Source organism: Lithobates pipiens, unplaced genomic scaffold (genome assembly GCF_037356315.1).
Source record: "Lithobates pipiens isolate NorthernLeopardFrog02 unplaced genomic scaffold, aLitPip1_a1.2 Scaffold_28, whole genome shotgun sequence".
NCBI classification, from domain to species: domain Eukaryota; kingdom Metazoa; phylum Chordata; class Amphibia; order Anura; family Ranidae; genus Lithobates; species Lithobates pipiens.
In genome coordinates, this window is record NW_027507789.1 from 226,529,492 (window position 1) to 226,541,532 (window position 12,041).

Sequence of the window (12,041 nt, forward strand, 5' to 3'; positions counted from 1 at the left end):
CTTGATGCGGTGTACATAGACCCTTAAAGAGAACTCGGCAGAGAGGGCATTGTTTCCTGCCCATTCCCCCTCCCTCCTTCGGTCAGCAGCGGGGAGAGCGGCTGTGGAATCTTCTTTACCCCCTCCTCGTGCTGCTGTACTCGGGGAGCGGGGAGAGAACCCTCTCCTTCCTATTGGGCAGAAGTAAAAAAAAATCAAAAAAGGAGGATCATGAGACATGTAGTTCCAAGTCTGGCCCATTGCAATCCTAAGAGGGGAAACTGCATCCCCCAGCATGCCCAGCTGAAGGGGAGGGAGAGATGGATGGCAAGTGGCATCTGGCAGGAGGTGACAGTGGTACGTGGCATCTGGCAGGAGGTGATGGTGGAGACACGTGAAATCTGGCAGGGGGTTACGGTGGTGGGGCGTGGCACCTGTAGGGGGTTACAGTGGTAAGTGACGGTGGTAATTGACATGTGGCATCTGGCAGGGTGTGACGTGGTGAGGCGTGGCACCTGCAGGGGGTGACAGTGGCAAGTGACGGTGGTAATTGACATGTGGAATCTGGCAGGAGGTGATGGTGGCATCTGGCAGGAGGTGACGTGGTAAGTGACACATGGCATCTGGCAGGAGGTGACGTGGTAAGTGACACATGGCACCTGGCAGGAGGTGACGTGGTAAGTAACACATGGCACCTGGCAGGAGGTGACGTGGTAAGTGACACATGGCATCTGGCAGGAGGTGACGTGGTAAGTGACACATGGCATCTGGCAGGAGGTGACGTGGTAAGTGACACATGGCATCTGGCAGGAGGTGGCGTGGTAAGTGACACATGGCATCTGGCAGGAGGTGACGTGGTAAGTGACACATGGCACCTGGCAGGAGGTGACGTGGTAAGTGACACATGGCACCTGGCAGGAGGTGACATGGTAAGTGACACATGGCATCTGGCAGGAGGTGACGTGGTAAGTGACACGTGGCACATGGCAAGAGGTGACAGTGGTATGTGGCATCTGGCAGGGGGTGATGGTGGTGAAACGTGAAATCTGGCAGGGGGTTACGGTGGTGGGGCGTGGCACCTGCAGGGGGTGACAGTGGCAAGTGACGGTGGTAATTGACATGTGGCATCTGGCAGGGTGTGATGTGGTGAGGTGTGGCACCTGCAGGGGGTGACAGTGGCAAGTGACGGTGGTAATTGACATGTGGAATCTGGCAGGAGGTGATGGTGGCATCTGGCAGGAGGTGACGTGGTAAGGGACACGTGGCATCTGGCAGGAGGTGACGTGGTAAGTGACACATGGCATCTGGCAGGAGGTGACGTGGTAAGCAACACATGGCATCTGGCAGGAGGTGACGTGGTAAGTGACACATGGCATCTGGCAGGAGGTGACGTGGCAAGTGACACGTGGCATCTGGCAGGAGGTGACGTGGTAAGTGACACGTGGCACATGGCAAGAGGTGACGGTGGTAAGTGACATGTGGCATCTGTACATATAAACAGAAAAAATTCTCTCCTGCGCTAGTGCGATGAGCCTCAATAAAGGTGGTAGTATTTTCCTGGTGGTAATATATAGCTGGTCATGCACATCCCGCTGCCTATGCCAACTAGGGGAAGTCCGAAGTGATATGTAGAAAAGATAAAAGGAAGGCGCGTGGTCTAGCAATGGGAAGACTACCAGAAGGGTCGGAGAGTGCTGCTCACCCCCGAGAACAGAGAATGGGAAAAACTCCCCCACAATGGGGTTTTTAGGCAGCAGATAATAAATGTAAAGGGGTATTATGTAAAAATTCAATGTTTATTAATATAAGAAAACATAACACAATAGTTAAAACATGAGCTCCACTGGACAAGTAATATGAAATTAAATAAAAAGAATAGGTGTACACTTGCAGACAACAACTTCATACAGACACTGTACATAAATGTCGACAGTGGAAATATGACTCTGACGCGTTTCAACCCAACATGGGGGTCTTCTTCAAAGGGATTGTCTGCTAGGGGTGCAACATTGTAAATACATGTATCAGTTAGTATTTTTTATACAGTGTAGATATCTAATACTGTAGTATAATTACCCAGTAGTGTACATACAGAAAGATAAAGAAAAAATATTCACAGTGGAGATCCCTTTTAAAATCAGACAGCGTGGTCTAGTGCATGGATGCTTAGAAAGAAGTTTATTTAAAACAGAATGGTATAGACTGAAAGTACATTACAATAATTTCACTAGGTACACAATAGAAAACACAATAAAAAACACTGCCCAAAATGGGGTTAAAAAGTGAATAGCTAGCTGGCCAGACAAGGAATAAATAATGTATAGTTGGCTAACGCGTTTCGAGGAATATCCTCTTCCTCAGAGCCTAAAAAGTATTATAAAACCAGATCTGGTCCGCTTGTGAGAATCAGTGGGATGGATGGTGCAGCAGTTGATAAGTGGTTTTGACCACAGGGGCGGATTCTCCTTTATTATTGGAATATTTCTAACACATCACAGCGCTCACAACACCATGGGAGGGTATACGGGTCGGGTCATCTGTTCGCCTTGGAAGCCTAGTGAACTCTGATGGTAATGCCTTCTCATTTCTGGAGTAGTTTCTCACTTAAAACTACTCGCGGCTATAATGAATTGTCGGTCCGGCAATACACATAAAAGTTTATTGGTGAAAATGGCATGGAATTTCCCCACAGGGGAACCCCCGAACTAAAATTAAAAAAAAATGCATGGGGGTCCCCCCAAATTCCATACCAGGCCCTTCAGGTCTGGTATGGATATTAAGGGGAACCCCGTGACAATTTTTTTTTTTTTAAATGGCGTGGGGGTCCCCCTCAAAATCCACACCAGACCCTTATCCGAGCACACAACCTGGCAGGCCACAGGAAAAGGGGGGGGGGGGGGGGCGATAGAACTGAACTGTACCAGGCCACATGCCCTCAACATTGGGAGGGTGCTTTGGGGTAGCGGCCCCCTCAAAGCACCCTGTCCCCATGTTGATGGGGAGAAGGGCCTCATCCCCACAACCCTTTCCTGGTGGTTGTGGGGGTCTGCGGGCGGGGGGCTTATCGGAATCTGGAAGCACCTTTTAACAAGGGAACCCCCAGATCCCAGCCCCCCTCTGTGTGAATTGATAATGGGGTACAAATGTACCCCTACCATTTCACAAAAAAAGTGTCAAAAAAGTTAAAAAACACAAGAGAGTTTTTTGTCACGTCCTTTATTAATTTCTTCTTCTTTCTGCTTATTCTTCCATCTTCTTTCTTCTGGTCTTCCTTCAGTGTTCTTCTTCTTCCTCCATCTTCTTCTTCACCCATTCTTCTCCGGCTTCTTCTCCGCTCCGTCCACACGATACGCCTCAGTAGGAGTCTTCCACCGTGTGACGCTTCGGTTCTTCTGACACTTCTTATATAACAGAGGGCGGGGCCACCCGGTGACCCCCGCCCCCCCCTCTGATGCACGGGACTTCCCTATGGCTTTCCCCGTGTTGTCAGAAGGGGCAGGGTCACCGGACAGAAGACGCAGGCTGTGATAGTACCACAGCCTGGGGACATATATGTCATCTGCTGCTGTTCCTGATCTCTGGGAGTCCTGGACCAGATTGTGCCCCCTATTATATGGACTTCCCAGGCTACCAATCTTTTGTTACAAAGAGTTGATGTGCGCCCCGGGGTACAAAGGCTTCGCAAACTCAAGCAGTTTCTGCAGCGTTGCCTTCCTCTTTATTTTGTTATGAGCCAGAATAAATGGAGGTCCTTTTATATGAAAATACTTGCCTATGTGTTTTTCTTCAAAAGGGACAGTTTGTTTGTGAGTAGGCAGATACATTTCAAAAAATACAATGTCAAATTAACAAGGGACAACAACCTCCTTGAGCTTTAAAAAATACAAGATAATAACGTTGTTGTGGAAACTTGACACACACAAAAAAAAAAAAAAAATGATTGAGATCTATAGAAAATATTTTAATAATAATTCATAAAACAGGAGATCTTGATTAAAAATAAAAAAAAGATGACTATAAAAAATAATTCGAAACATTATTATGGAGATCTGGCTTTAAAAACAAAAAAGATTATTCAGGAGATCACGAGAAATAATAAAGAAATAAGTTACTCTGTGTGAATATGAGCAGCAAAACAAATTCATTATTCTAGCATTATAAAGAACAAAAGAATGCGCTGCATTAAAAGATCCAATAATTTGCAGCATGGCGAACGTGCTATCTCCATTACGAACGCTTGTTTTACCAGACCGAACGCGCTTCCGTCTCGTACTTGATTCTGAGCGTGCCTGAATTGTCCGAATTGCATACAGACGAGCGCATTTTCGCCTAGGAACTTTTTCCGAGCGAAAAATAGAGAACGCGCTCTCAATCTTTTGCTGGCTGGAATTTCCGCCAGCAAAAGTCCGATGGAGCGTACACGCGGTCGCATTTTCCGACCAAAAGCTCGCATCGGTCTTTTGCTGGCGGCATTTCCGATCGTGTGTGTGTGTACGTGGCATTAGGCTTCCGAAGAAATGAATGCGCCCCAGCGCCCTGCATGGAGATTAGGGGCCCGGACGCATGGAGATTAAGGAGGCGGCGCCCCCTTATGAGCGGCCGGCCACTGCAGTACACGCATCCATGCACCAAATACACGTCAAAACTCTATGCGATCACGTGGTCACAATGTGTTTTCCTATGCTGCGATTGGCCCACGGCTATCACATGGTACCTGAACCAATCACAGCACCCTGTACCATGTGATTAGCTGTTGCCAATCACAGATCGCTAGTAATCGCAGCTGTTTTGAATGTAACCCATGACATTACAAAACATTGCCGTTACAGTGATCATCATTGTAACAGCAATCAAAGTGTAAAAAAAAAAAAAAAAATCCATGATCACCCCCCCCCCCCCCCCCCCCCTCTCCAGAGTAGTACATATGGTGACACTGAACCACCGTGGTGAAAGTATGTTAAAAAAAAATAAACAAATAAATAAAAATAAATGAATAAAATGTATTAATTTTTTATTTTTTTTCATAATGTCACCAGTCAGTATCCCTGATCACCACCACACCAGTCATATGATGATGATGCACTGCACTGGTCATAGTATGCAAAAAAAAAAAAAAATTATGAAATATTTTTTTTGTAAATTTCTTAATTTTCAAATAAAATCATGACAAAAAAAATTACAACTTCAAATAACTTGCCATGCCTCTTACTAAATATGGACTGTCTACTTTTCAAAAAAGGGGTCATTTTGGGGGGATATTTGTACTGTTCCCGGGCATTTTTCGGGCCTCAAGAAATGAGATCGGCCGTCAGTACATCAGGGTTGATCGATTTTTAGATATACATCTCATAGTTTGTGGACTTTCTAACTTTCCTACAGAATAAATATTATACACTGATTGGTAAAAAAAAAAAAAAAAGACAAGAAAAAAAACCCCCAAAGGACGTAGAAGAATATTTTTTGGCCTAAATTTATGAAGAAATTAGAGTTGGGCAAGTTTTATAACAGAAAGTAGAAAACAAAAAGTAGAAAAGAAAATCGTTTTTTTTTTTTTTTTTTCAAAAACTTTTTTTTCATCTATATTGCAAAAAATAAAATAAAACCCCCAGTGGTGATCAAATACCACCGAAAAAAAAGCTCTATTTGCGTGAAAAAAATGATATAAATTTAATTTGGGTACGGTGTTGCATGACCGCGCAATCTCCAGATAAAGTAGCACGGTGCTGAATAGAAAAATTGTTCTGGTCATGGGGGGGGGGGTAAAACCTCCCGCAGCTCAAGTGGTTAAAATCCACTATTTATTATTATGTAGGGGATATGCAGACAAAGTTATCTAGAGCCCAGGGCAAACATGTCAAATTGCGCAACACCCCCCCCCCCCCCCCCAAAAAAAAGATGTATGATTATGTGTCAGAAAAAATTCCGCCCGCAAAAAACTAAAACTAAAAATTGAGCACTAATCTGCATGGTCCCCCCTAAGCATAAATCCTTTTCTTCCTCCTAGTACATATCCACCCCCCTGCAGTAATCCCCCCTCCTGGCACAAATGCCCCCCCCCCCCTCAGATTAAATCTTCTCTCTCTCTCCATATGCCCCCCCACAACAAAAAAAAACCCAAATTTCTCCTCTGAGCACAAATCCCCCCCCCCACTCCAAATTCCCCACCTCCTAACACAAATACCCCCCAATCATCACTACAGGCATAAATCCCCCCTCCAAAAAAAAAAAAATCCTAGCACAAATTCCCCCCCCCCCCCCAAACAATAATATCTTTTACAGTACAAATGCCCCAATTCCCCCCTCCTAGCACAAATCACCTTCATAGAGTCTATCAGCCATCCCGTACGTTGTATGTTTATAGGACAACTTGGTCTATGTGAAACTTCCCAGCTAGAGTATCATCGTAGCGAAATAGTCTGGGTGGCTTGATACCGTAGCGGGCAAAATTCATTCAACAATTTGTTTAACCTGACTGTCTCCTACACGGGAAACTATAATCAACATATTCCTAGGCGAGTCTAGGTTAACCAGGAAGATGAAGGCCTCTTGAACCCCCCCTAGGGAAAGAAAGCCTTGACTGGGGGCATGGCTAGGTGCATGACAAGGGGAATAATTGGTTGGGACAGGTGGAATGGGATGGGCCTGAGCGCAGGGAACGCGTGCCCCAGGGAATTCTGGGTCTTTCGGAAAAGTCGTTTGGAAGAGCTGCCCACCCTCCCGCCCCCTTTTTCCTGTGTTATGGCATGTTGTCACAGCTTGCTGAGGTTTTCTTGACCTTGCCAGCAGTTAAAGTTGCTGTAATGGGCTATGCCCTTGATGGAAAATTGGAAGTAGGCCGTCTGTCCAGCATTTATGGTAAGGACAGGCCCCACTTCGCCTCTTTTGGTTGAGTGCTCACAGTACGACTGTCACTGGCACTGGTTAAACATGTTCACATGTTATGTGTTGGTATTTAATAAAGCTGTGGCTTTGCCCTTTCCAACCTAATAATAATTCCTGCACAGCACACAACAGAGTGGTCTAGTAAAGGCTTAGGCCGGCCCGGGGTGCATTTGGCAATTAATTAAATTAATAATTACATTTTTTTCCCAGAGACAGCAATTATGCCACTCAGGCTGAGGAACGGAGCTGCCGACGTCACTTCCGGGTTTTCGTGAATCAGCCGAAAGCCGGAAGTGACCTGCCTGTCTTTGAATGACAGTGCTCCCGCCTGTAGAATCACAGTGATTTTACGGGCGGAAGCTAGTCGGCGTTCTACATTGCGCCGCAAGGCGGGTTTTTAACCCACAAATGAGGCACCATGGATGCAATCTTGTGATTGCATCGACGTGGCGCTTCTCATAGTGCACTGTGACCGGCGCCACAGTACACTATGTTAAATGACTTTATTTTTTATTTTTTAATGTCTTTAAGGGCCCTGTCAGGGTTTCTCTCGCACTGAACGGCAGGCGCACGCACGCCGCTAGGCAAGCCAGGTATCAGCGTGTGTGTGTGCGCCAGCGCGCACCCCGCGCGTGCACGTTAGCGCTGTTTGGCACCAGTGGCCTTATTTAAAGGAGGCTGCTGCACTTGCCTGGTGCTGTTTGTCTGCAGCTCTGTATCCGAACCACCTGCTATCTGCCTGCTGCTTAGAGGCGATTCAGTTCGCATTGTGCGCTATACAAGTATTTCATTCATTCATTCATTCATTCATGCTGTTGTGATATCTGACCCGGCTTCCATCTGACCTCGCTGACCTCTCCTGCCCTGACCCCAGCCTGCTCGACCTTTGCTTGGACTGAATCTCTGTTGCTGAACCTCTGCCTGCCTGCACTTCTCTTCTGCATTACCCATTGTGACCCGGCCTTCCTGACCATTCTTCTGCTGTTCAAGTGTCCTTGCTGCCCGTGCCTGCTGACCGCTGCCTGCTTGTCTACCCTCTTCCCTGCAGTTCCAGCATCCAAAAGGAACCAACCGCTGCTTCCAGTCAGACACTCCTACCCCGCTGCGCTCACGGGGCCACTGTCTCCATTCCAGTGGTCCCTGAACCAGAGCTGTAGGAGAGGTCTTCTTCCACCAAGTCGGGCTCATCACCAGGTACCTAACAGGCCCGTTTTTTTTTTTTACTTTTTTCTTTTTTTCTTTTTTTTTTTTTTTACACTATAGGAGGGGGGGCGGCGCCCGTGTGCCCCCTATGGACGGGCCGCCACTGGTTGTAAGTGTCTTATTTAATGGGGTTAAAGGGCAAGGTTGGTGGGCGACTTGATCCCATTGTGTTACGTTAATTGGGACCTAAGCCCATTGCGCCTCAGCAGTCAAGGAAAATTGGAAAATCATGGAGGTGTAATGCCAAAGGTAAGCATGGGAGAAAGCCAACGTAGAAGAGAAAGGGAGAGAGAAGAGGGAAAGGCGGGTCCATCCGGGAATCCGTGGTCGGCCACCTTAGTGGGTAACTTTATATCTCGGAAGCCTGTAGGTAGGTGAGCCATGGAGAGCATATTTTCTCGAAGAGGGGTTGTTTGTCATACAGGTGTCCGTTTATGAAGCAGTGATGAGTGGAGATCCAGAGGATCGCCGCTGATCACAGCCCATAAACAGTATATAAACCAGAGATAATCGGGGGAGAAGTGTTTGAATTTGTTCTCCCGCCAATTATCTCCACACACTGAGAATCCTCATAGACTGACACAGTAAGGCCGCGTACACACGCGGGGACTGTTCGCCCAACTTTGTCCGTCAAACAGTTTCGGCAAACAGTCCGCTCAAAATTAGCATGGACGGACATGGCCACACACGACGTACGAACAGTTTGCTGAAACCATGCGCGATGACGTGAACGGCACGTACGACGGGACGAAAAATACGACGTCCTATACACTGCATTATAACTTTCGGCGTGTAAATCCTTTCTGAGCATGCGCGGAACTTAGTTTGACGAACAAGCCTACACACGGGCGGACTGTTCGCTGAAACAAGGTTTCAGCGGACAGTTTTACGGAATTTCCGAAAAACCTTGTTCGTCAAACTGTCCGCTGAAACTGTCCGCTGAAAGCCCCACACACGAGCGGACTGTCCGCCCAAACACTGTTCAGCGGACAAAGTTGGGCGAACAGTCTGCCCGTGTGTACGCGGCCTAACGGTCACTTTATGAAGCTGCGATCTCAGCGCTTCACTGGTGATCTGTGTCAGAATTCACACGCCCCGATTCACCAACTCAGAGGTGGAGAACCGGGGAGTGAAGAGAGAATGTGGGGGGATCTGAGGAGGAAAGAGGAAGATAATTAACTTCCTTATGCCTCGTTCAGACCCCCCCCCCCCCCCCCAACACTGTAACCATGTCCCCCTGTCATATGTATGTGTATATGTATATATATATAATGTGTGTGTATATACATGTATATATAATGTCTGTGTGTGTATACATGTATATATTATGTAGGGGGACGCTTTATTTCACTAACATTAATCACACCGCGTGTCAGTGTATTGAGCTGTGATAATTTATCACTGCTTAATAAATTGACATCTGTGTGTATCTGTGAATTTCTAGTACTGTAATCTCGTAAAAAGTCTCACGAGATTGCAGTATTAGGGGCCGTTCTCCAGTGTTAGAAGCGTTTGTAGATCGCTTCACTCCTCCAAGGGTGAAGCGATCTACTCCGCTTCATAAAGTGGCACACAGAGGAGAAAGATCTCCTATGTGAATGCCGGAGAATGAAGCAGTGAATAGATTTCACTGCTTCATAAAAGGACACCTTAGTACGTATTTTCTCGTTTAACATGATCCAATTTAATTTGGGTCTCATCAATCTTATGTCTACAATGGGGCTTTTCCAAGCTGACGCGATGGCTATTTTTGCCGCTAAGAATATGTAATATATTAAAATCCGTGTGTGTCTAGGGATATTGCCTACTGGTTTGTTTAGGAGGGCGACTGATCGATAATATAAGTGAGTGGACCCTGATCCAGAAACAACGTACCTTGGGACACGTCCACCCAGGGCCGGTGCTACCACTAGGCAAACTAGGCAGTCGCCTAGGGCGCCCAGACACTCCTGCTCTCTTCTCTCTGCAGCAAGCAACTAAGCCTCGGCATTAGCAGGTTGCCACCTCTCTGTTCACACATAGTGTCAGAGGCGCAGAGGTGGCGGAGGACTGTCTCTGTGTCCTGACTTCCCGAATGACTGGAAGCAAGCAAACATTTATTGATGGGCACTGGTAGGCTGCATTAATGGGCGCTGGTGAGGCTGAATTTGATGGGCACTGATAGGCTACATTAATGGGCGCTGGTGAGGCTGAATTTGATGGGCACAGGTGAGGCTGCATTTGATTGGTGCTGGTGAAGCTGCATTGATGGGCGCTGGTGAGGTTGCATTGATGGGCAATGGTGAGGCTGAATTTGATGGGCGCTGGTGAAGCTGCATTGATGGGTGCTGGTGAAGCTGCATTGATGGGTGCTGGCGAAGCTGCATTGATGGGCGCTGTGAGGCTGCATTTGATGGGCGCTGGTGAGGCTGCATTTGATGGGTGCTGGTGAGGCTGCATTTGATGGGTGCTGGTGAAGCTGCATTGATGGGTGCTGGCGAAGCTGCATTGATGGGCGCTGGTGAGGTTGCATTGATGGGCAATGGTGAGGCTGAATTTGATGGGCGCTGGCGAAGCTGCATTGATGGGCGCTGTGAGGCTGCATTTGATGGGCGCTGGTGAGGCTGCATTTGATGGGTGCTGGTGAGGCTGCATTTGATGGGTGCTGGTGAGGCTGCATTTGATGGGTGCTGGTGAAGCTGCATTGATGGGCCCTGGTAGGCTGCATTGATGGGCGCTGGTGAGGCTGCATTTGATGGGTGCTGGTGAAGCTGCATTGATGGGAGCTGGTGAGGCTGCATTGATGGGTGCTGGTGAGGCTGCATTGATGGGTGCTGGTGAGGCTGCATTGATGGGCGCTGGTGAAGCTGCATTGATGGGCGCTGGTGAAGCTGCATTGATGGGCGCTGGTGAAGCTGCATTGATGGGCGCTGGTGAGGCTGAATTTGATGGGCGCTGGTGAAGCTGCATTGATGGGTGCTGGTGAAGCTGCATTGATGGGTGCTGGTGAGGCTGCATTTGATGGGCACTGGTGAGGCTGCATTTGATGGGTGCTGGTGAGGCTGCATTTGATGGGTGCTGGTGAAGCTGCATTGATGGGCCCTGATAGGCTGCATTGATGGGCCCTGGTAGGCTGCATTTGATGGGTGCTGGTGAAGCTGCATTGATGGGCGCTGGTGAGGCTGCATTGATGGGAGCTGGTGAGGCTGCATTGATGGGTGCTGGTGAGGCTGCATTGATGGGCGCTGGTGAGGCTGCATTGATGGGCACAGGTGAGGCTGCATTTGATTGGTGCTGGTGAAGCTGCATTGATGGGCGCTGGTGAGGTTGCATTGATGGGCACAGGTGAGGCTGCATTTGATTGGTGCTGTTGAAGCTGCATTGATGGGCGCTGGTGAGGTTGCATTGATGGGCAATGGTGAGGCTGAATTTGATGGGCGCTGGTGAAGCTGCATTGATGGGCGCTGGTGAGGCTGCATTTGATGGGCACAGGTGAGGCTGCATTTGATGGGCACAGGTGAGGCTGCATTTGATGGGCACAGGTGAGGCTGCATTTGATTGGTGCAGGTGAGGCTGCATTGATGGGCGCTGGTGAAGCTGCATTGATGGGTGCTGTGAGGCTGCATTTGATGGGCGCTGGTGAAGCGGCATTGATGGGCACTGATGAGGCTGAATTTGATGGGTGCTGGTGAAGCTGCATTGATGGGCCCTGGTAGGCTGCATTGATGGGCGCTGGTGAAGCGGCATTGATGGGCACTGGTGAGGCTGCATTTGATGGGTGCTGGTGAAGCTGCATTTGATGGGTGCTGGTGAAGCTGCATTGATGGGCCCTGGTAGGCTGCATTGATGGGCGCTGGTGAGGCTGCATTTGATGGGTGCTGGTGAAGCTGCATTGATGGGAGCTGGTAGGCTGCATTGATGGGAGCTGGTAGGCTGCATTGATGGAAGCTGGTGAGGCTGCATTGATGGGCACTGGTGAAGCTGCATTTATGGGCGCT